We start from the raw sequence: 26926 nt of genomic DNA on the forward strand, positions 1-26926 counted from the left end.
GGTGTTCTATTTATATTCGTCTTTTAAAGTACGGCCCTTTCAAATGAAACAAGACATTCGTCTAAGAATGGTGTGTGGTGTGGAATATACCATCCCGTGGTTGCAATTTTCAAATCTTTCATCATTGTCTCGTGTATATAAGCAATTTACGCTATATATGGGCTATTTATATGAGCTTTTATGTTACTGATTCTATTTCATTATGTTACTAATTCTATTTTATTTTGTTACCGATTCTATTTTATCATGTTACTGATTTTTTTATTATGTTACTGATTCTATTTTATTATGTTACCGATTCTATTTTATTACGTTACTGATTCTATGTTATTATGTTACTGATTTTTTTTACTATGTTACTGATTCTATTTTATTATGTTACTGATTCTGTTTTATTGTGTTACTGATTCTATGTTATTATGTTACTGAGCTATTTAAAAAATTATCACGAGTGCTAAAATGTACACAAACATCACTTTTAATATGTGACTTATATATTGTAATAGAAGTTGGTAAATGACATTTTCACATCCTCAAGGAAGAATATTCTACGCGTAAAATATGAAATTAAGAACGAATTGATAAAATACAACATGACACAGTCAACAGACATTTTACTATAACCATAAGCAACAGTCACGGACGGCTGCTTTTCACTTAAACAATCAATGCAGTTTTCTTTGTTATTGTTGTTGCTTTCCTTATTAGAATATAGTAAGCATATGTTTTAAATCAACCAACTAAATGCAGCTTGTCTGATTTTGTCTTGCAGAACGTTCTGATGTCGAAGTGTGAAGGATATTGTTCGAAGTCTCGCACGGTCCCCACGATTTCGTTTGGTCCGGTACTTCACAAACCGTTTAAGTACAAGTGCAAATGCTGCAGAGATTTGGTGTCGGTCTTGAAAGCAGTACGCTTGCGCTGCAAAGATGGGGCAAATGTTTACGCAAGCTACCGGTTTATCATCAGATGCGGATGTGACCATTGCCATTTCAGGTGACAATCCATGATGCACAGACGGACAGACGAACATGAGGGTTTACAGCCCTGTTTTCAGAGATGTACATGAGGTTAAAACTGTTATTTGAAGTTTGAAACACGTGATCTTATCGGATTTAAGAGCTGATGAGATCTCAGTTATAACTGACACTTTGTGACAAATCCATCTAAGATATGCTTTCAAATGTACATGCATAAATTCATGGGTTTTATTAACGTCTACGAGAAATGAGCTGTTGTAATATATAGTCTGATATTTTAATACGAATGGGAAAGCAATGGTGACTGCCAGTATGATTTATATTCCCATACTAGACGATAACGATTGTTGTTTTGAGCCACAACGTAAACATAATGACCCTGATTGAGCGAACTTTGTCTTCCTACGTCCTTGTGGTTGAGCAAACTTTGTGCCCCTGAATCGAAGCAAATTTTGTGTCGCTACGTCGTAGTGATTGAGTGAATTTTGTGTCGCTACGTCGTAGTGATTGAGTGAACATTGTGTAAATACGTCGTAGTGATTCAGTGAACATTGTGTAAATACGTCGTAGTGATTCAGTGAACATTATATCACTACGTCGTAGTGATTCAGTGAACAATGTAGCAGTAAGTCGTAGTGACTGAGTGAATTTTTTGTCACTACCTCGTAGTGATTGAGTGAATTTTTTGTCACTACGTCGTAGTGATTGAGTGAATTTTGTGTCACTACGTCGTAGTGATTGCGTGAGCTTTTCCTCACCCATGTGACAGAGAAATCTAGATGTATTGCTAACCTTACCTTTCCTATCTCAGTTTGGTTGTCTCAGTCATGTTGTCTCAAGTTATGTTTAAAAAGATTAAACCCCTGTTGTTTTCTGCGGTGCCTGACGGGGTTGTTCTAAACTCAAAACAATAACAACAGATATATATAACACAAAAACCAATATAGTAACTTAAGGTCTCTTCAACGTTGAGAACATACCATATAAAACATTTTGAGAGAGACACACACACGCACACGAAGTCGAGCAATTTGGTATTATGATAGAAACTTTAGTTCGTTTCAGGCAGCATTGTGAATTTTATCCTATCTGTAGCATAACTTGGTAAGTTTTCAGGTCAGCGCTGTTAAATGTAACTAAAAGTACCTAATTAGTTTTAAATATTTCGTATGAAACGAATTAGATACTGTTAGCTACATTTAAAGATGCTGACCTGAAAATGTACTGAGGATAAAATCGGCGATGTTGTATGGAACGAACAAAAAACCATTGTTCCAGGTACACAGACTGTACGCATCATCGAATAAAAAAAATGAAATTTCCAAACTCTCTCAAGAGTTACCGCAAAGACCGCAATAATTAGAAATGTTTTATAGCAGACCTGCCTTCTTTAAACTTTGTCAAACACTCCCAAACAGCTCCATTTGAATCACACATTGTAAACAAATGAAATGAAAATTCCTGCACTTAAAAATCAGAGTGGTTCATTCATCAGTCCTCGCGCAATTCCGTAAGAAGATTTCAATGCAGCGTATCATTCGTTGCACTAATAATAACAACACTTCCCATATTTCCACGGAAGGAAATATTAATTTCCAATTTTTTGATGAATTAGAAATCTGAACTGTCATTACACACTTACTTATGACTCTATGTAACTCTGTACACCGTATCGTAATGTATCGTACCATTGCCTAGAATAGAACTTTTTCCACATTAGAAATGATAAAAGTTAAAGGTTATCCATATAAAAGGTATGAATTACTAATTGTTACTTTCATATGACGCCCATCAATTAAATGTGATAATACAGTAATAATATCCGATGGTTTCATGTTTCTATTTTCTCATGCGTAGAACTTGTTTACAGGTTGCCCCATTGCCCTCATTAACATATTCCTATAAATGCACAGTACTGTATTTTGAATAAAAAAAAGTACGAGGCTGGAGAAACCCGTTGCGCAATACTCCAGCACCTAACAGTTATAACTTTTTCTTGATTTTTTCCCGTTTTCCAAGAACGGCATATATAGCTGGATTCTACTTGAATAATTATTCAGATTTTCATAAAAGTATACAAGACCTGATGACCTTTATACAGAGCGAGAAACAATAATAATACCTCATAGATAATACTGTGTTTTAAATCTGTTAACTCAATTGCAAAGAGTAGGTCATTTAAATTGAATTGGAAAACTTTGGGTGAGAAAAATAATCAATATCGGTGTTTGTACCAAGACAAGGAAATCCTAAATGCGGGGTTAACTATTTTGTCTCCCCAAGAGGCTCGACCTAGCAGTTGACAAAAATGTAACCCCGCAACTGGAGTTACCTTTTCTTGGTGCAAACCCCAACATAGATTCTCTTGTGTCCCAACGTCGTAGTGATTGAGTGAATTCTCTTTCCCTACATCTTAGTGATTTTGTGAACTCGGTGTCCCTACGTCGTAGTGATTATAACTGTTATTATTTCGGTTCCAAATTTGAAAGTAGAGGGTCATATAATTTCAACTGTTATGGTTCAAATTTAAATTTTTGAAACATATGATCTAATAAATAATTTTTCCTGATTTATATAACACAGGCTATATAAAGATGATTAGTTCAACAAAATTACAATTTAAAAAGAATAGGCAGATGATATGACGGATAAATGGAGACGTTTTAAATTTACGATGAGGTACCGTTGAGAAAAAAACGTTTGGCGATAACGTATCATTAAAGTCGAAGAGGAAACTCAGAGACATTCAAGTTAAAGGTTCGTGTTTGAAGAATAATGTGCGATACCTGAAAATCAAGATGGCTGTTAAGGATTGGCAAAATATTTCAAGACCGACGATCAATATACAGTATAATTTAGCAAACAAACTTACTTGCAAACTATAATATTTCAAAAGGTTTTACTTTTAGCAAAATTAGGCACCATGAACCCTACCTTAGTTTACTACGTCATTTTACTGATTATTTCATTCGTTGTATGTTCAGGAATTCTGAAGACAATTTTTGAGTTAATAGATTCTGCCCGGAGTTGGTTGAGGCTGTCTTTGCTCTACAGGGAACCGTATGTCACGCAGTATGAAATAAATATTCTAACGTCAGTGTTATAACTGATAGATTTATTGTGACGCCAGAGCCTAACCGGCAGCCACATGTAACACATACATGGTCATATTGATTTCTAAATGAAGCTTCCAGCATCACACACCGTATTTAGATCTCATCGGTTCAAGTACCCTTCATAAATCTATGTATCATGTATTCCTTACTACAACTAAGTGGAAGGAAAACACATGCAGATTTGTCACAGGCGAAATTTACGATGGATTCTATGTGTATTGCTTCTGAAGCGAATATATGTTTGTGAGGGATGAAGCTCATGCATCGTGTATATCATGACAGAAATCTTAATTTACAGCAGATCATTGTTTTACCGTTTCATTACAATAACTGATATGAAGGTTGGGATCCGAACTACATACGTTTGAACAAATTCATTTAATACACGATGAGTTGGTGTTCGCCCATTATTTGTATGTTGGTTTCTGCTCGACTTCCTGATTTTTGCACGTCAAAGAAAATGCTTGGATCCATAAAGGCATTTTTGAGACTAATATTATTAAAGTATTACGGGACTTGACGTTTGAGAACAGTTTTACAGTATAGATTCCTCAGCATAAATGGTGTAGCGATGTTCATATATTTACCATGCATTTTATAAACAATGATTTCGTTCACACCAATCATGCAAAGAGCACGTTTGCCAGTTTAATCATGCTTCTACGGAGTTGGCTTCGCTATATATTCTGCTTTAAGGGCCACGGCCACAGGAAATCATGTATCATGCTTAAGGGTCACACCCTCGGGCCAATTCTATCATGTTACGAATTAAAATGTTAGAATCCATTTTTTCATTTTAGTTCATTAATTGCGATGTCCTGATCGATAATAAGGTTAAGAAGGATAGAGATACAATATTCCTTCTCTGGATAAACTTTCCTATATTTAAAATTAATCATAAAATATTTTAGATCGTGGCTATTGGGTATTGCAAACTCCATTTCTCCTCCTCCTCCTTTCTTCTTTTTCGGAAGGATATAATCTAAACTGCATGAGCAGTACTATTACGAGTCTATGCTCTTAAAATAAGTAACAGAAAGGTGTGAAAGCAACAAGCTTTGTAAAAATTAATAAAAATATATATTTCCCTAGAATACAAATTGGAAATGAGAATAACAACTAACTGTATGTCGAATTAAATCCCAAAACAATCCAGGAATTACAGACACAAGTCCTAGTACTTTAAAATCCTGAATAAAATTCAGTGAAAGTCCAGAAAATATCCCTAAATTGAATTCGCTGACCTGTCTGTAGTACTGTAGTAACTACTGAAGTGTTGATGTGTCAACAGTCTTTTGCTGAATCACAAAAATATAATTCCAGGTTAGAATTCAGTCGAAATTTCAGCGAATGTCTTTTTCCAAGAATTTTATCAGAGAATTTATGTATTTTCAGAGAAAATAATCACTTGCTTTCAATGATTTGATTACAATAAAAAGATTTAAGTCCAAACTTCCTGGCCACAACATATAATACAACTTAAAAGTGCAAGATGTTAAAGCGCGAATGACCGAGTCCTCACAAACACAATATTACATAGTTCTTTACTTGACCTACGGACAACATTAGCATTTTCTGTATTAAGAAACCCCATTACTTAATGGAAAATATCATTCTAGAATGATCACGATGTTTACAAAATGAAAACCATAACATCTAAAACTCGTTAGGAAAGTCTCAAACGCTGACCCAAATCAACATATTTACTTCTTCTATTAATAAAGATCCTGATATTAAGCCCATAAACATAGAGAATAATTTAGATATATGTTAGTTGTTGACATAAAATGAAATAAATTAAAAAAGGTCAAACGGATCAAGAAGAAATGAACAAAATTTTTGACTAGGTCAAGTTCAGCATACAATGTTATATTATAATAGCATGTAATAAGAAATTTTAAAACTAGCAAACAAACGATTAAAGTAAAAATACATAACATTACCTATATGGGATGATACAAAAACCATGCTCTCTGAATAATCCCTAAACTATGTGAGCAGGAACTACATGGGATGAACAAGCCCATATTGTTTGAGCAGTCTCGAAACTGCCTGCAAAATCACTGTATGAGATGATGCAAAACCTAAACTGCCTGCAAAATCACTGTATGGGATGATGTAAAACCTAAACTGCCTACAAAATCACTGTATGGGATGATGCAAAACATAAACTGCCTGCAAAATCACTGTATGGGATGACGGAAACCTAAACTGCCAGCAAATTCACTGTATGGGATGATGCAAAACCTAAACTGCCTTCAAAATCACTATATGGGATGATGCAAAACCTAAACTGCCTGCAACAGTACTGTATGGGATGATGCAAACCTAAACTGCCCGCAAAAGCACTGTATGGGATGATGCAAAACATAAACTGCCTGCAAAAGCACTGTATGGGATGATGCAAAACATAAACTGCCTGCAAAATCAATGTATGGGATGACGGAAAGCCTAAACTGCCTGCAAAATCACTGTATGGGATGATGCAAAACCTAAACTGCCTGCAAAATCACTGTATGGGACGATGCAAAACCTAAACTGCCTGCAACAGCACTGTATGGGATGATGCAAAACCTAAACTGCTGCAAAATCACTGTATGGGATGATGCAAAACCTAAACTGCCTGCAAAATCACTGTATGGGATGATGTAAAACCTAAACTGCCTGCAAAATCACTGTATGGGATGCTGCAAAACCTAAACTGCCTGCAAAATCACTGTATGGGATGATGCAAAACCTAAACTGCCTGCAAAATCACTGTATGGGATGATGCAAAACCTAAACGGCCTTCAAAATTACTGTATGGGATGCTGCAAAACCTAAACTGCCTGCAAAATCACTGTATGGGATGCTGTAAAACCTAAACTGCCTGCAAAATCACTGTATGGGATGATGTAAAAGCTAAACTGCCTGCAACAGCACTGTATGGGATAATGTAAAACCTAAACTGCCTTCAAAATTACTGTATGGGATGCTGTAAAACCTAAACTGCCTGCAAAATCACTGTATGGGATGATGTAAAACCTAAACTGCCTGCAACAGCACTGTATGGGATAATGTAAAACCTAAACTGCCTGCAAAATCACTGTATGAGATGATGCAAAACCTAAACTGCCTGCAAAATCACTGTATGGGATAATGCAAAACCTAAACGGCCTTCAAAATTGCTGTATAGGATGCTGCAAAACCTAAATTGCCTTCAAAATCACTGTATGAGATGATGTAAAACCTAAACTGCCTGCAAAATCAATGTATGATATGATGCAAAACCTAAATCGCCTGCAAAATCAATGTATGGGATGATGCAAAACCTAAACTGCTTGCACAAGCACTGTATGAGATGATGCAAAACCTAAACTACCTTGAACAGTCATTAATAAAATCAAATTAATACAATTACAGACCATACTTCCAGCGGTTTGACGATGGTACAAGTTTGAACATAGGTAAAACAGACAAAATTATGCTAGTTTAAAAACTTTGTTAATTTTCAGTATAATAATTGAAACAAAGAGTTTTAATTTTTTTTTTTATCTGAGTTGAATTCAGTGTTCAAACGTTTACGTGCTTACGAAGCAATGACCTGTATCACTTGATTGAGCACACTGCCATTTAAGATTTAGCGCCATACAATCCTGCGGCTAAGCACCATCTTTTATTGGAATTACCGTAGTAAAATCCTATAACTAAGGGTCAGTTGTAATATCTCCGTAAAATTCTCTCCTATTGTCAGATTGTTTAACAACATTAAAGGATTATCAAGCTTTTAACGCGACCAAAAATACATTAGATGTAATATAGTTCAACATGATCACTGATAACTTTAATATTCCGGCAAATCAAGACTGGATACATCATACTGGAAACAATATGTGATTGATAATGGTCCTAGATGACATTAAACAGTACATTATGATATTTAGTAGACCTTCCACCGGATGTGTTAGAGACAGTTATAAACATCGTTATCGTTACTGGGCTTGAACAGTTGAATACTGGCAAAAGCTGGCCAATGGAAATTAATAAAATGTCAACGATGGATGAAAAACATGCTGGGCTCACTTTTTAAGACTAAATCATTTTTATGACTATAATTACAGATCAGGTAAATAATTTAACTCCAGCAGGTGATACACGGCCTGCAATAACTGGACAAAGTGTATCAGTGAGAAGAGAACATGAAAATATAGGTAAGAATCAGGTATAAAAAAATACGGCGTGAGTTTTGTAATCACACATTATTGGAAAGATCTAGGTCATGATTCAAAATAACAACCACTGAAAGTATGATTATGGGTGCAGGAGCTAGCATAATTTGCAGGAGCTAGCATAATTTGCGCCAAATATAACTTGTCTACTGAATTTTTATCTTTTAATTATTTTGTTACAAATTATAAACCTTTTGGTAAGATAGCCTAAAACAAGTTACGTATTACAACAATGAGCAACATTGCATTGTTTGCAGTAAAGAAGCAACCTTTCCAACTAATGTAAAAACAGAACCTCAATAAGTGAATAGAACCAGGCAGTAGCTGACTGGCAACTAATGAATTTCTGTAACTAACCAAAGCCTTACCACTACATCCTATTACTACAAAACCTTTTGCAAATGTTTTAAATCCATGAGTTGCTGCTTTCATAACAAGATATATATTAACCTTTAGCAATTATTACATATTTCACTAAAAACAATTATTTAAACCTTTCGATTCATATATCTTCTCTTTAAGGTTTGAATGAATGTTACGAATATGTTCATTAAAGTTATTGTCTAAATCTTTGAAATATCCACCTACAAGTTAAAACAATGTAGTTGCATAGACCTGCTTGCACTCCACCACTATTCCTTTTGCCGAAGAATGCATGTTGTAGGCTCGACAAGCCAATCTTCGGGTATTATTGCATTTCACCTCGACAACATGCAACACCAGCGGTTATTAAAGGTCAGATTCACATGTCAACCAAGGGATCTCACTAAAAATGGACACAATTTTGCTTTTTGAAAGATCGAAATGCGTAGAAAGTAACAATAACTTTGCTATAATAACACGTAATTTTTGAAAGGAAAGGAATATTCCTGGTTTAACTGCAATAACCATATTTTACATATTAAAATAATGATCATAACAATATATCACATTTATGAGACTAATGAAAGAAAACTTCCTTGTACATACAAGTGGATGTTTTGTTAATTAAATTTGCTGATCTGATGTTAGAAAGGAAGTAAATTGGAATTATAAGGATTAATTATCATGGTTGGGTATTTATCGATGTGGAAATTTTACTTAATCACTCACAAAGTTCCTTCGGACTCTATTTACTTTGTGAGTGATAAGGTAAAATTTACAAATCGATAAATACCCAACCCTGAGCATTTAATTCTATAATGTCATCATTATTTACATAGTCTTTTACTCCCTCTATATCTTCAGGATTAAATAGTCTGTTAACATTTCGTTCTTGCGTATAGACTCTTTTTAAAGCTTTCTTCGATTTCAATTTCATCCTCAAAATAATATATCCCTTTTAAATTCCCTGCCTAATTATCATTAAGTTATTTGCAGTTTATTCCAATTCTATGTTATCAACAATGATTTTAGCCAACCATGATGGTTCATTTGTTCTGAATGTTTGAATCCTTATAGTTTCACGATTATTTTACATTAGGTGATTTCCATATATTTGCATCTCTTTCACAACCTAAACATTTACTGACGTCCCTTCCACCTATTTGATAAAATATAGTTAGTTTGTAACATCCATTTTCAGTATGCTTTTATGACAGTTGTATTATTTCTCCCTCTGTTTCAAAGTATTACAGTTATCTGTCTCTCGGTATAACGAGGTATATTCACTTTATATTCATCTTAAGATATGTTAAAGCCAAGTTTAATACAGCCGTTTTATTCGTCCACTAAATTTGTTTTAAATGTTTGAAGTATTTCTAGATGATAATTCAAGAGTTTCCAATCGATCGTAAGGTGCATTATAAACAAAATGTTCACCAAAAATGGGATTCTTCATTTGTTCCTCATAATAATCTTCATCGTAATCATGTATTTGGAAATTATTATAACTATACTCCGCTAGTTTCTGTCATGCTATTATATGTGTCAAAACAAGTTTTTATTATAAAAGAACTGGAATTAGCTTAAAACGAAAATGACAGTAAGAGAGACAACCAAGAATAATACAAACAAGACTAGAGCATGAGACTGACAATTGATACGTACAAAGTGAATTGAAATAAAATCAGTTCAAAAAATTATACCTACAACAAATAAAAAGAAATACAGAGAGATACTCATCAGATTGAGATCAGCTCATATTGCAGTTACTGTCGGATATAGTAATACCACAACTGACATTTATGGTGAGAAACGTTCTTCCTATTAATAATTCAAAGGAATTATATACAAACATAAGAATTAATGGTAAACAAATAGGCTGGGCCTTCAGAATTTCTATCTGTAGATGTTTTGGAATTAATGTCATGATTTCACTGACACTGTACGTAACAATTGTTACTGTTGAAGAAGTATCTCTTTACCACATAGTTGAATCAATGAAAAAAAGCAACGAATAAGGCATGTAATTGAAAACATTTTCATCGATGTAATTAGCAGCTTTTGAAAGCTTTGACTTTTGTTCCTATTTCTGCTTTTTTATGTCATGACATACTTTTAAACATGTTTACACTAGCTCTAATGTATTTAGTGAAGACCAGTGAAATCATTAAATGTTCTTCTTTAACCGAAAAAATCAAAAGTGGCACAATAAATCACATGGTATATATCAAGTTCTCTTTAATCAACGCCTTCCGGTTTGTGAGGTTCAAATAGCTGCTGTAGAATTCATTTGATGGAACACCAAGAATTTTCTTTTACGCAGTTCTAAAATGGAGCAAAGAAAATTGTTAAATATGAAGCTTAAAAATATGTCTTACGCAAATGAGAGCAAAGAAGCAAGTACATCACCAATGTATCCAATAAATACTACTTGCAGACAGCGTTGAATCTATAATAAAATGTATCCAATAAATACTACTTGCAGACAGCGTTGAATCTATAATAAAAGGAATTAATCACACTTTGGTGAAGATGAATTAAAGTAAGGACGATTTGTTTAAAATTAGTATAGAGACGACACAAGAAAATCACAAATAACATACATTTATTTAAATGGGTAGAAGTTAGCATGGTTGCCTCTTCAGGTGGAATTCGTATTGGAGCTGCTAGATAAGGAGTTACATGGAAAGCAACAGGTTTTATATTCACTGTAGTTTTTAGTTGATTTGGTGCGGTGTTACAAGAATTGTTGCAAAAGCTTACATGGAAAATCACTGTGTAGTAGTTATTAAACATGATAAGATGGTTGTAATGTGGACATTATTAATGATATCGTGAGTAAAGAAATATGCAATCATCAAATAAGCAAAGATAAATTTTGCTATCATAACTAATTCATAGCTACCGAGTACAGCATATGCAAGGAAATAAAGAAAGCAATCGGGATGAAAATACACAACACAGGAAGTTAACATATTGTAGAGTAAAAAGTGGACAATAGAAATCTGTAAGATTATAGTCATAGCACGAAGTACCGTAATAATATAAATTAAACAGAATGTCTTTATCTCATCGTTGCATAATTGTATCCTATTCATTACCATAGCTAGACAATACGAAAAGAAATGTTTTCTGCAGATCATTGTAATAGCAAAGGTGGTGAACTATCCATTAAAGAAATTATATTTTCTAATTGGTTATTTTAATATTTCAAATGATTAGAAAAAATAATAGATTACTAACGATAAGAATTAAACAAAACCTGTTTTAATTCCTAATGGATTTTACAAACTTGAAGTGGACCAAAATGAAGGAGGGGATGTCTGCTAATAAAAATACTGAAGAAAGTATTGATTATCGAAAGCCAGAAAGGCGATTCAAACGTTGTAGTATCTCTGAGTAGTATTTACAAGGTGTGCATGACCAACAATAACTCTAAATTGCTAGAATTCAGCAGTCAGAGATATATGCAGACATCTACTGACTCGATACAGTCAATATTTTTTTTTAAGCCTAAAAGGTATTTATTTTCCGCGACCAGATATAAAAACACCCACCCACGGATATTTTTTAAGTTCACTAGTGTCGTTACCTGTTAAGAATTAAAAATATTTTCACAATGATTTGCCTCATACTTTGTTATTGGAAATTATACGAAGTAATTACGATGATGGGAGAAAGGAAACCACCGAAATAAGGGTACAGTAAAAAAAAAAAAAGTATCGTGTTATGTGCCCCATGAAAACTGTATAGGGGTAATGCAGTATAACGGTAATACAGAATACCTTTAAGGAAAAGTTGCATCTATTTTAGAAATTTGTAATATAAATTACACTGAACCTATGCCGAGTCTTACTATTATCCAATTAATTAATCATAATATTATATAATTAATTAATCACAATCTCTTGCATCTATATTGTCCATCTCTTCAATCTTACCCTTTTCACAACTATGAAATAGTGTCATGGAATTATAACATTTATTAAACTGAGTATCACTTATGAACCTTTCTTAGTCAAAGCTCTTCACAATCAGTATCTGCAACGAATTGCAAATACTCGTACAACTTGTATCTACAGTCTGTATCGCAGTAAATGATTTAAGATAAAGAAAGATCCTGATGGTATGTGGTCTTCTGGTTTTCTTAATTGTGATTTGGTTATTATATTGTTTAAAATTGTTTATTATATATCATTTCCTCCATTACGATGACAGTCTTGTTTCATGAAGTTAACGCACATCCTGCACCTTTGGTATTGTTTGCTTCCGCGTTTCATACGCTCAACAAGCTTTCTCATCAAGTCAAAAATATGCAGTATTATCTTCCATGCATACTTTATGAAATATTTATATATGAATACAACGATCTTTTTTGTAATTTAAGCTTTGAAGCTTCATATAAATTGCTCTCTAAATGCATTTTCCGTACATACCATGTACCGGCATTTATTCTTTTTATTTAGGTCTGTTTAGTATAATGTTTAAAATATGGTGCAAATGTAGAACCTACATTCTTAGGTAATATTCATAAATTTATTTCCCAAACCTTTCATTATCTACTTGGAGATTTCTGAGCAGAAATATCCAATATATGCACACATGCTGGTGGATGTGATAAAGAAATTACTGTCATACAAATGTTTAGTATTCCGGCAAACATTGTGAGATTTTTTAATAGAATGATTTGGTTTACATTTTTAAAAACTTCAAAATTTGCTGCACTCAGATTTCCTTTTTGAAGAATAATATTTTATTTTCCTCATTTTTTCTTACGTTATTTTCGTCAGCAGTCTAACTGTTAAAACAATTATCATATCCTTTTCATTTTCCTAGCACGATGTTTTTACCATTCATCTTGTCGTTTTCAAAATGCCCCTATCATGAAGACGTCATCTAGTTTATCCTGCAGAAACACACTTACTCTATTCTCTCCTTTCAAGTTTTCAATTGATACATAGTAGGGTCACTAAATATAACTTGTCTGATTTTTAGTCTATTTGTAAAATTGGATTGATAGCTTTTTGCAAAAATAGATTTAGATTTTGAGACTTTCACACCTATTTTAGGATTTCCATAAACAGATAACGCAATAATTTGATCCTGACTTAGATTCTATTTTGGGCTGGACAATCACTATAGCATGCACACTAAATTCCTTTTCTTTCTGTAAAGTAAGGAACGTGTTTAGTGCAAGGGAAAACTTTTCACTTTGAATAATTTCTTCATACATATTTCTTCAAGCAGCACGTTTCTGTTTCTTTCTTTCTTTAGATACTTGTATTGTTTGCCATTGTAAAAAAACAACTCTATGTCTTTTGGTGTAGTTAGTTTGTGTATCGGTTGTGTCTTATCTTTATGTACCCATCTGACGCCTTCCACAGTCCCTGATGTGGCCAACCCATCCTTCCTAACTGCATTTGCCCAAACTAATGTGACTAATATATCCTTCCCAGTCACATTTATCCAACCCAATGTAACCATCACATCCTTCCCAGTCGCATTTGCCCAACCTAATGTGATTAAACCAACTAATTCTTCCGAGTCGCCTTGGTTTAAACTAACGTGACCTAACGTGACCAACAATTCCTTCCCAGTCACATTTGTCCAACCTAAAGTGACCAAATGATCCTTCCAAGTCTTGCCTACTGTAAACTGAAACTAATTGGATGACTTTAAACGAAATTAGGCCCCCAGTGGATGTTAGTCATACCTGCACTTTAATGACATTGATTTTGACAACGTTTAATAATTTAAGCAATTTATGGTTTAAAATTTATTTTACGTTTTTAAACAAAGATTGCAATAGGATGTGAACTTAACCTTTGTTTCAATTTACATTTACATAGAGTTAATTGTGCAAATTTCCATGCCAACAATTCCGAAAATAAAAAGAAAGTAAACAACGAACATTACCACATTACTTCACAAAAGCCAATATAAATTTATATAGTTAAAGTTTGCAGGAAACTTTGCATATGTACACGAGAATTCAAAATCAGAAAAGATCAACATGTGGCGAAAGAACGGAAACAAATTTTACATGTTAAAGACTGCGCAAAGCACATCACAAGAAACTGTAAGCTCCATATATTAAAGAAAATATACTAGTTAACAATGTTCAAGCTCAATATGTTAAATAATATTGCTAACTCACGAAGTGAAAGCTCAATATATTGTAGTTTAGCCAGTTCGCAATGGATCACTTCATATTTGACGTGTGGACAACTGACCGCTTCAGGCTTGCCATGTTGACAATGGAACATTTCACGTTTGAAAAGTTGACAGTGGAACACATCATGTTTGACAAGTTGATAATGGACCAATTCATGTTTGATAAATTGATTACGCATGGGAGAACTTATACAAATTCCATTCAAACTACTCATAAAAGGAATGTAGATCAGTATCAGCGAACTATATACATAATTCCATTAATTTACATACTTGTTCTGAAATTGTATCTATTTGGGTTTGTAAATATGTGGATATGTTACCCAGTTAGGTGGATATGAAGACTGGCTTGTCAGTGGCTCCTGTTATACGCGTATCTGTATTATTCTGATATCAACGGACATAGGTGAATAATGAGTTAACATTTCCTGTACATGGCTACGAGTATTTTGTTTTCAAAATATACAAAACCATCTTGGCCAAAAGCGCCACACAAACTCTCATGGTTAAAAGATAATTACAAGCCATCGTGTTCAAAAGATACACAAAACCATCATGGTCGAAATATCCATACAAACTTTCATGGTTAAAAGATATATACAAACAATTGTGTTCAAAAGATACACAAAAACCATCATGATCAAAAGATCCATACAAACTCTCATGATTAATATATATATATATATATATATATATATATATATATATATATATATATATATATATATATATATATATATATAAACCATCGCGGCCATTAGATTTAAAGAAATCATCGTGGTAATAATATGTATGAAAATCATTATGTTAAACATTTATACAAACTATCGTAAGATCTATATAAACTATGGTCAAAAGGTATTAAAATATTGCAGATCTGTTGGATTTTGCTTTTTAAACAGACACTGGTTATGTTATGTAAATGAAGAATTTTAGTTTGTTTAAATGGACAGTTTTATGTTATGTTTGGTTTAAATATAAGCATATACGTTTGTATACAAATTGCACAAACCTTTGAAAGCCAGATTGGTAATATTTGATTGGTTCGTGATCAAATGTATGTTGTGTCTGTTATGTAGTTGTTTGTTTGTTAGTTTATTTCTGTTTTTCTTTACATGCTATTGTAATGTAACATTGTATACTGGACTTGACCTTGTCCAAAATTGAGTTCATTTCTGCTTGACATGATTGTCTTTTCGTTTTAAATTGTTTTAAATTTATTTCATTTGTGTAAACAACTAATAATAACTTCAGTATTCTCTCTGATTGTGAGCTTATTATCAGGATTATTATTCGGGTAAACAAGAAGTACGTCGTACATATGTTGATCAGGGTCAGGGTTTTGGAGGTTCCTAAGTGAATTTTGTAGACTATTGTGTTGTAAATAAAAATGACTCGTTAGATCATTCTAGAAAGCTATTTTTCATTAGGTAAAGGTTGTTTTTAGAAAATGCTAATTGTGACCTGAGGTCAAGCAAAGAACTATATTATCTTGTGACTGTGAAGATTTTGCCAGTCGTGCTTTAACATCTAGCACTTTAAGTTATATTATGTTGTGACCAGTTTTGGCTAAATTTTATTTTCTTCAAATTATTGAATTCAAGTGATTATTTTACTGGAAATAAAAAAATGCTCTGATAAAATTCCTGGATAAAGACATTCACTAGAATTTATATTGAATTCAATCCTGGAATAATATTTATGTGATACAAAAAGAGACCGTTGACACATCAGTAATTTGTTGCCAATAACAGACACGTCATTGCCTTCAATTTTGGATCTCTTTGGGACATGAACTGAGTTTCATTCAGGAATTTGTATTGCTATGACTTGTGTCTATAATTCTTGGATTATTTTTGGATTTAATTCTCAATACCGTACGTTCTTTTCTTTTCTTCACATTTTTCACTTTTGCATTCTAGGGAAATAAATCATTTGTTAAATTTTATAAAGTTTGTTGTCTTCGCTCTGTTACTTATTTTAAGAGCATATAATCGTAACATGTCCGATGTTATTATCACATAAATGGTTTAATAAAAAAAATATAAGCCATCAACTTTTTTCTGAGTTTTCTAGTGGACACACTAACAAACAGCAAGCATGTTATACATATATTAATCATGTGAATCTTTAGTGAAGTTCACATGACAAACAAATTTGTATGAAGATTTTTTTTATAGCATTTAATTTAATACATTTAGAGATATGATTAGAGACTGTCAGTATGCATGTATTAGGGCTGACCTTTCAAGTTATCGATCAAACATCAGGTTGTATTAGGCATACAGTTGAGCAAACTTATCTACTAAAACAAATATGATTTGATGATCTTTGCGAAAATGCTTAACGAACAACTGCACTGGCTTTGAAAATGCTTTTGATTATTCTGAACCAAATTATATCGTGACAAATATAGGAAAATAAGAATTCCTATGCTGTCATGGAGCTCTCATGTATGACTATAATTAAAGTTACAATGCAATGAAAATAACGACCCCAAAACATTGGTTAATTTAACTGAAACCGTTTGTGATTCGCTTTTCTTGAAGCTTCTTTTCTCCACGAAGACTGGAGGGACACCTAAATTAATTCCATTAAATAAAACAGCTGCTAAAGATAATCAAAATAACTATAGATGCATTAGTTGATTACTTTAGCTGAAAGCATTTGCAACTATTTTGAACAAGTGTTAATGGAGTTGTATTTACGAATCAGTTTAATGTCGGGTCAATAAACCACTTCCAGGAAATACTGCGATACTCAGGTCAAACTATATGTCATGCGTACACTTTTAAATGAAAACGTTCTCAGAAATTTAAATGCTATAAGATATTGTAAAATTGTAGTTTTTAATAAAGCATTTGAGCTACTAAATAGGGTTGCTCTAATTTATAAATTTAGAAAGCGTCAAACTGAGTACTAGCTTGATCAATCTCTCGTTATCTATCTTTCTCTGTGTGCGTGTATATATATATATATATATATATATATATATATATATATATATATATATATATATATATATATATATATATATATATATATATATAAGAGAGAGAGAGAGAACAGAGAGAGAGAGAGAGAATGAGAGAGATTGATATATAGATAGACAGGAGAAACAGAAAGAGAGACGGTCCTTAGAACAGCATGGAGCAAATGTTGTGATTGCTGAATATGTGCTGAGAAGTTAAAAATTGAACAATTAATCTTTGTGAGATTAAATGTCTGCTGTTTAAGTTGAAAGTTAAATTGCAATGAATAGAACTTTGAAACAATGTTTGTCTCAATAATCTGATAATAACATATATTGTAATCGTACCATTTCATCACTATGATACTTTTTGTTGTTATGTATTATATTTCCCAATAATTAGGAGACAATCTCGTTTATAAAATGAAATGATAATAGTCGTAATCATTGATGACTTGCATCATCGAAACATACATAAAGCAAATAACTGGAAATAATGACATCGAGGAAAGCATTGATACTGCAACACAATTAAAATGTTCTAACCCTTATGAATAAAATTTACGCAATGTAGACCACCGACTAAAATGCTACATCGTCAGGAATCAATAGGAAGAGAAGTTACGTGCACTGAGATAAATATGATACCTATTATGAATTTTTCATATTTACTCTTATCTCTATTCCTTCATTCGTTAACTTACCAGTAATACAATCTTTACTAATTCTTATTTATATTTGCCACTGTCTGTTTGGGATAAGTTTTACCTCATTTCTATGTCAGTTTTAACTAATGTTTTAATTAGCAGATGGCTGTAATAAGCAGACAAGTCATTAGTTAGCTTTCAATATTAGAAATGTAAATCACCTTTAAATTTGCATGTAACCAAACCAGTCGCCCACTCAATTTTGTTACGAGACTACGCTCGTAAAATAAGTAACAGAAAAGAGTTTAAGACAACAATAATTTATTTCCCTAGAATACAAAGTGAAAATGATAAAAAAGAACTTTCAGTATTGCAAATTAAATCCAAAAATAATCCGAATTAAATCCAAAAATAATCTAAGAATTATAGACACAAGTCTTAGTAATTTAAATTCTGAAATAAAACTCAGTACAAGTCCAGAATAAATCAAAAACCTGAAGTCGATGACGTGTCTATTATGGTTCCTAGTGTGTTGATGTGCCAATCGTCTTCTGTTAAATCACAGAAATATAATCACACGCTTGAATACACAATACATTCCAGTGAATGTTTCTATCCTAGGATGTTATCAGAGCAGTTGTGTATTTCCAGAGAAAATAATCTTTTGATTTCAATAATTTGAAGAAAGAAAATGCATCGCAACTGGACACAACATCATACAACTTGAAAGTGCTAGATATTAAAGGACAAATAATAAAATCCTCTCTGTTAAGATATATATAGTCCGTTTCTTGCCTCATTTCACAATCATCATTTTCTGTATCTATTAAACAACATTGTCTAATGGAAAATAACATTCAAGAATGATCGTGATGTTTAAACAAAATAAATCAAAACAATAATCTGTAAAATTCATTTAGGAAATTCCAAAACCTTGACCAAAATAAACATTTAATTCTTCTATTGATAATAATGCTTATTTTAAACAAATATACGATGAGAATAATTTAGCTATGTATTAAATGTTTACAATGAATAAATCAAAAAGGTCGATTAGGGGTAAAGCAGAAATGAACTCAGTTTTGGACAATAACAAGTCCAAAATACAATGTTACATTACAATAGCATGTAATGATATAACACTAACAAAGAAAGAGAATTAAATACACATAACAAAATAGAATTACTAATACCAATCCTAATGATTAAATTATTGAATAAGCTATAGTCATAATCAAAAATATCCCGAACGCTGGAAGCGTTGCTGTGCTTGTACTGGACTGTGTCGTGGGGATGTGGGGATGTGTCAAAGCAGCAGGGAGGTCGTACAGACCAGGTGGCTCAGATAAATTTAACCCTCCCACCAAACATTTATCCGTAGAAGCCTCAGATTTCAAAAATAAAGCCTCCTACGAAAATTAATCCGCAAAATTTCAACCCAAAGTGCATTTTCAGACATAAAAAAAAACAGCAATTTTTGGGGGGGGTATTGTAAAATTTATGTGCGATTGCAGGATTCCGGTTGCAATTTTATGAGTAAATCTGATCAAGACCGACTCGATACCTACTACGTGGATCATGAAGATTAATCGTGACAAAACCGTGTGGTGTTGCCTGAGCGTGACTGAAGAAATTTTTAAACTTATTTATATCCATGTCGCCGTTGCACCAAGTCTGATGAATATTCCTCAGCGTGTGAGTATCAACGCCATTGAAAACTGATAAAATATTACAATTATCTCTAATTACCTTCGGAATTTGCGTATATCGCTGTGTCACGTAAATCACATCGGTGTTCTTGTGTCGGCCACGCGAGAATATCCTAGCTGGGTTAGTTTGCTTATCCAGCATCACATCGTCGAAAACAACAAGATTATTAGTATCGCCATCTAAACTTTCTACTGATGGAGCCTCATTGATATCCGTGATAAATTCTATTGTGCCATCTTCAGTATTATCGCTAAATTCCTTTAGTACTTGATAACATCTCTGATCATCTACGGACGGTGCAACTAAATATAATTTGTCCCATTTCAACCATCGCATTATCAAATTTAGCAATAACTGAGTTTTTCCAGAACCGGATGGTCCAATAATTATCATTCTAATCGAATTCGGTAATGCCTCGGTGTGCTTTACTTGCTCGCGTTTTTTCGTGGCTGAAAAATCAATTACATTCATGTTATTAGAATATTATGGATTCATATTGTGTTAAGTGTCGCACTCGAACTGCTACGATAAATCCAATCGAAGTCGTTACACGCAACAACAGGAATGCAATTAAGGGAGAATGTGAAGTTTGCAAGACAATTAAGTTTAGATTTGTAAAAAAAAAAGTAGAACCGGAGGAGACATCGCAACCTCCTTAACAAATCTACCTGGAACTCCCTGGGCAAAATATCCCGGAGAGAAACATTTACCAGGATATAATTACTGCGGACCTGGTACAAGGCTAGATATAAGACTTAACGATAATAATCAACCAAATCCTGGCGAGGATCCAGTAAATGCTATCGATAACGCATGCTACTATCACGATCTTGCATATCGCAGCGGAGATTTACAACAAAGACATCTCGCTGATATTAAATTAATTCACGCAATAGATGCTATTCCTGATAAAAATTTCAAAGAGAAATTGGCAACTTGGTTGATAAAAGGAGCAATGAAAGGTAAATTAGTACTAGGTGCTGGTAATTTATAATGGAGCAAATATATTATTCTCCGCGAGGATTTTGGCGAGGAAAATCAGCAATAGCCAAACTTGCTAAGGCAGCAAAAGTAAAGCAATCTGTCGCTGAATCGTGGCTATCGAGGCAAGCAGTCTGGCAAATTTATCTTCCTCCGCCTAAGAAAATATCATATGCGAGTTTTTCTGTCAGCGTACCTAATGAAGTCCATCAGGCTGATCTTATGTTTCTTCCTTACGATACCGTCGACGGAGTCACATATAAATACGTGTTGACGGTTGTTGATATTGCAAGTAGGTACAAGGAAGCGGAACCGTTATCGAATAAAACAGCAACAGATATTGCTAAGGCGTTTAGCGAAATTTATTCACGATCTCCATTAACATGGCCGAAGCTTCTCCAGGTTGATCCAGGTCGAGAATTTCTTGGCGCGGTTACTTCACTGATGAAAAAGAATAATGTTAAAATCCGTCGCGGTATTGTAGGTGTTCATCACAATCAAGCTATCGTTGAGAGATTCAATAAAACTCTTGCAGAACGATTATTCGGATATCAGTACGCGAGAGAATTTATTCAAGATAAACGATCTCGCGATTGGGTAACAAGATTACCTCACGTGATTAATGCGCTAAATAACGAAGTAACACGAACAATATCAATGAAGCCCGCAATTGCAATTACAAAGACAAAAATACCACTAAAGCGAAATTCTACTATTCCACCTGTGTTAGGTAGCGTCACGGTCAGATATTTATATAAGGAGGGAGAAGCCGAGGGTGGCAGAAAAAGAGCAACTGATCCAAACTGGAGTGTTACGACACATAAAATATCAGCTGTAACAAGATCATCAGGAAGGCCAGCGATTTATTTTCTAGATTCACTAGCACCACAACGCGGATTTACCAAAGAAGAATTACAAATAATACCAAAGGATACTCAATTACCGCCATCTTCGTTAATGTGAAATTTAATCCTACCTAACTGAGATAATTTTCTTACTCGAGAAACTGCTAGATAAACTAAATTTGACCAGGAAATTCTATCATCGACGATCCAAACTTGACCATCTACTGTTAATCCCTGTGACGAGTGTATTGTTGCTGCGTATCCGAGTTTCCATGGCGATTTTTCGGCATTTATCGCATCATTGACAAGATTAATATCAACGAAAATAATATCATTTAAAACCATTATTTTTTCTTCTCCACATGGCAAAGTAACATTAATATTTTGTTTCCTAGTATCAGCTGGCCTATAGCACAACGGAACCTGCAATGTTGGAAATTTCTCACAATGAAGTTTGAATAGTATTTCCTGAATAGTATCGCGAATAATTTTTCTGCTAGCAACAATCAAATGATCTGGACGCCACAAAGTTAGAAAATTATCCATCGGAGTCTCATCAATTATTTTTCTCATCACATCACATTGAAACTTATTAGGTTGCAACCGAATCATTTTTTTAAACTCGGTCAGTAAAATATCATTAGATCTATAATCAGCGTCAATTTCTTCATAATAATCTACAAAATTTCTAAGCCACCTGTGAGGAGATTCACCATCAATAGGATCAGGTTGCCCATGATCGCCGCACATTATTACTGCAGTATTTTTTTCTTCCAACCAACTTAGGAATGATTTTAGTATAACTAAATTTACTGTGCAAATTTCATCAAATATTATAATCTTATTAACGTACTTGTTTCCCATTCGAGCCGGATCCCACAATCCACCACTATATTTGAAATAACTGTGATAAGTACAAGAATTAACGCCACGTTGTTTTATTTCTCGCGCTAATCTATGAGTTGGAGTCAACACGATCATATCAGAATTTGAAAATAAATTTATTGCTCTTGTTGTTTTACCACTACCGCCAGGACCATTTAGGTAAACGAATTTGTTTCGTGAAATTGGATCAAACGCAGATGATGCTGTTGATATTTCATCACATTTATCTTTATGAAACTTATCGCAATCTTCTACATCCGCGTCCTCACAATAATCTAGAATATCCTCGTTTTTTATTCTCCAAGTTCCCCAGGAACCATCGGTGATTAAATTTTCCAATCTACATTGAAATTTCTTATTGATATAAAATGAATCCGTTGCAACCCTTACCGCGATATCAGAAAATTTATTTATCATTGACAGCAAATTGATACTTACATAAGCGAGCATTGACGACCGCAAATGAGTATACTGTGCTGACTCTCCATCGAGATAAGTTATCACTGTTCCTAATTTTTCTCCATCAATAATAATATTTTCTCTGTTGCAAAATATTCCACGCGACACTGTATCAGCAATAATAAAATCCATCTCAGCATCATTGATAAATAACCTAGCGTGTCTGTGTTTATGATCAACTGATCCTCCTTGAGTAAATTTACCAATTATTTTTCTTCCAATATCTTTCGCGTTCTCACAATCTGTCGGCAACCACACCTCGGTCTGCTTTCTATACGATATAATCGCTTCACTTACCGTCAATGATATTAACATCGACGAATCCAACATATATCTCAACAATACCGTAGGGACCCATCTGCGTTGAGATAAATGCCGACCAAACCAAATATAACAAATTTTATGCAAATTTTCAGCAAGTTCGAATGAAGTAACATGAGCGAATCCTGTCATAACAAAATCAGGTAACGGTCCGTTAATTGCCACTCTCGTCATCTCGTTGGTGGGATGACCGAATTTAGTAAAGTAATTTGCACAATCGCCATACCCAAGGAAACTTCCAGGATAGCATGCGCTCATATCAACGGAAATCATATCTTCGAAATAGTATTTGGTATTCCATAATCCTCCATGGCCGTATTCGATACAGCTAAGTTGAATATCATTAAGAAATTCATTTCTTGTAGGTTTCCACGAATTTCTTTCTCTAGCAGCATGAGCAGCAACAGACGAAATGGTAAAGCAATTTGTCAGTAATCGATCTGGATTTGACGAATACTTCTCCGCGATATTTCTCATCGCTTCGTGTAATATTTCATCTCGGTAAATATCTCCGCGTGGTAAGATAAATTGATCGTATCTTTCTTCGCTAGAAAATAACCAAATCGATATTGGATCGGACTTGGCTAATAGTTTGATATATCTAAACATTGCATCGGAACTATCTTTCCCAGATTCCACGGGATAAAACTTAACAACACGATCTCGCGGGAATATCATTACCGACTGACTCCACGCATGTGAATTATGATCAACAATTTCGATTGGTGTTCCTCGAGAATTATACGGCGATGAATATAATATTTCACCCGATAGTGTTTTAACCGTAATAGGAAATTTAAGTTTCTTACTTAACGCAGCAACATCATCGATTGATGCGCCATCAGTAACTGTCTTTGTCCATGAATTAATTTTATCCAATCTCAATTGAGTCAGACCAGATCCGCGACGAGCATTCCTCATATGTTCGATAACTCGCTCAGCTACGCAGTTTATTATCGGAGATTCCCTCATCGCAGGTAGATTTTTCACATCAGGATTATTATTCAGCCGATAAATTCCATAAACAACAGCACTAGAAGGATACGCCCTAGCATAATAAGGACCATCAATCCCCAGCAGCAATCCCGGTTTCGAATTTTTATCAAGAACAACATTTTTCTTACCGCCGCGCACCGGGTCTCGTTTATCACGAATAATCCAAATGTCATCGGGCATTTGTGCAATAAATTTTATTCCGAAAATAAATCTCTCTTCTTTGTGTGAGTTTTTTATATGTTCGATTATCTTCTTCGCTCGCTCCAAATTCATCGTAGCATCAACAAAGTTAGTTTTCCATGTCGACCAAACATGAATCGCTCCATCATCAAAGAATTCCTTCTTCGCACTATCAACTTCAGGAATGATATATTCTGCCTCATCGAGATCAAATAAATCCATTATTATATTTTAGACAAATATCTAAATATAATGAAGCAATGCGCGTGGATAACAGTTGGATCAACAAAATCATGTAACAAATCCTGTAGAGGTGAATATTGTGGCGCTCATATATACGAAGTTCGACGAGGCAATAAAGGACCACAGCGATGTTTAGTTTGTCAAGTTGGCATTCGAGGAAAGACAAGATTATGTTTCTCCTGTGGAGGGAAAAAATATCGTGAGTTACGGAGATATTATGAAAAAAGATCCTCCTCGGTAATAAAATGCGAAGAAGATTATATTAATCGTTTCAAAGCAAATTTCGATTTAAACAAAGAGAATATCATATATGGAAATGAAATCAGCGATTCCCATGAGTGAATATAAATCGCATCCCATCATCGAAGGTTACGAAGCATCTGAGGATGGTAATGTCAGAAACATCAAAACAAAGAAACGTGTTGGTAGTATTTGTAATTCGGGATATCTCAAATTTACAGTCCATAAAAGAAATGAAAGAACAGAATGTTATTCGAATCATAGATTTATATTCGAATGCTACAAAGGACCAATAGAGAGAGGACTTGTTATCGACCACATTGACGGTAATAAACTTAACAATAAACTTTCCAATCTGCGCGCGGTAACCCAGAGTGAAAATTCAAGATTTGGTAATAACCGTGGATTTCCTAATTATTCGAAGACTGTTAAATCAGTGAATCAGGCAACAGGTGAGGAAATCGCGTTTACATCGATGAGTGCAGCAGCAAAACATTTCTTTATTGACTCGCATTCAGTAAAACGAGTGGCAGAAGGAAAATACAACGCAACATTTTCTTATGATGCTGATTCATGGATCAAATTCTCCTACGTACCAATAATATTTGATTCGGAGAGTGACGAAGAATAATTGAATATCTCCGCAAAACAAAAAAAAAAGATTAATTTTGAAAATTTCCCTGGATTTTATTTATTTTTTTCGCCCATTTTTCCCCCAGAAATATTTCTGGGATACAGATTTGGAAAATCTCACTTGCGATTTAAAAATCAGAGATTCTCACGATTTCACCAAAAGATTGATACTCACAGTTTCTCCTCGTATATCAAGTAAATTTCCTTTCTGATCCGTTAGTTTGAAATTTATTCTTGACAAAAATCGATTATGACATCGCAGGTAAAACGGATTCATTGGTTCCTTGATTATCAAATAACCGGGAGATGCGCTAGGTGAAAATGAATACAATATAAAACCCTGATTCGCTTGATTCGACACTGACGAATCAACATTATAGCTACCCTCGACAACATCCGCGTGAAGATAAATCGCGATAACTTCCGTTATATTAACGATACCCGGCGATATATGTCGTCCACCTTTGTCAGGATCGTTATTGTGTTTAAGAATCAATTCTGAATGTATTTTTTTGGTCCATGCGGCATGTAATTTCGGAAATAAATCATCAATGGTATCAGTGACGGATTTTCTCATCGCATCAAAATCAGAATTAGGAAATTTGAAATTTGGCAGTGTTTCCTCGGTTAATTCAAATACTCTCATGAATTTTTGTTTCTCACCCGAGTTCTTGATCAACTCGAATTTGCTAATAGGAAGAACATAGTCGGCAATTGATATATCGTCGACTATCGCCCGAATAAACATATCATGATAATATTCAATATCATTCGCAAGCTGATTTAAAATCTTCACATGCTTTATAATTTCGCTGCATGAACCTGATTTATTTAGGATGCATTCATGAAATGATCCTCGCAATAAATTTAATTGTGATTCGTGTTCTTGAATAAACTCGTCTAGAGTTCTTCTTACCAAGATACCGTCTATGGGGGCTATTATCCTGTTAATGTGGGTAGCGTCGAAGATTTTC

General features: G+C 33.8%; 1 long non-coding RNA gene across 1 annotated transcript in view; it reads left to right on the forward strand.

Annotated features, from left to right (window-relative positions):
- The window catches only part of LOC149798766 (uncharacterized), a 59183-nt gene extending 54301 nt beyond the window's left edge, over positions 1 to 4882 (forward strand). The window contains exon 2 of the long non-coding RNA XR_016421026.1: positions 773 to 4882. This is a non-coding gene — a long non-coding RNA (uncharacterized LOC149798766). The remainder of the gene's footprint in view (positions 1 to 772) is intronic.
- Positions 4883 to 26926: the final 22044 nt, after the last annotated feature.

This window comes from Sinohyriopsis cumingii, chromosome 5, assembly GCF_028554795.1.
Source record: "Sinohyriopsis cumingii isolate HCF-2022 chromosome 5, ASM2855479v2, whole genome shotgun sequence".
Taxonomy (NCBI): domain Eukaryota; kingdom Metazoa; phylum Mollusca; class Bivalvia; order Unionida; family Unionidae; genus Sinohyriopsis; species Sinohyriopsis cumingii.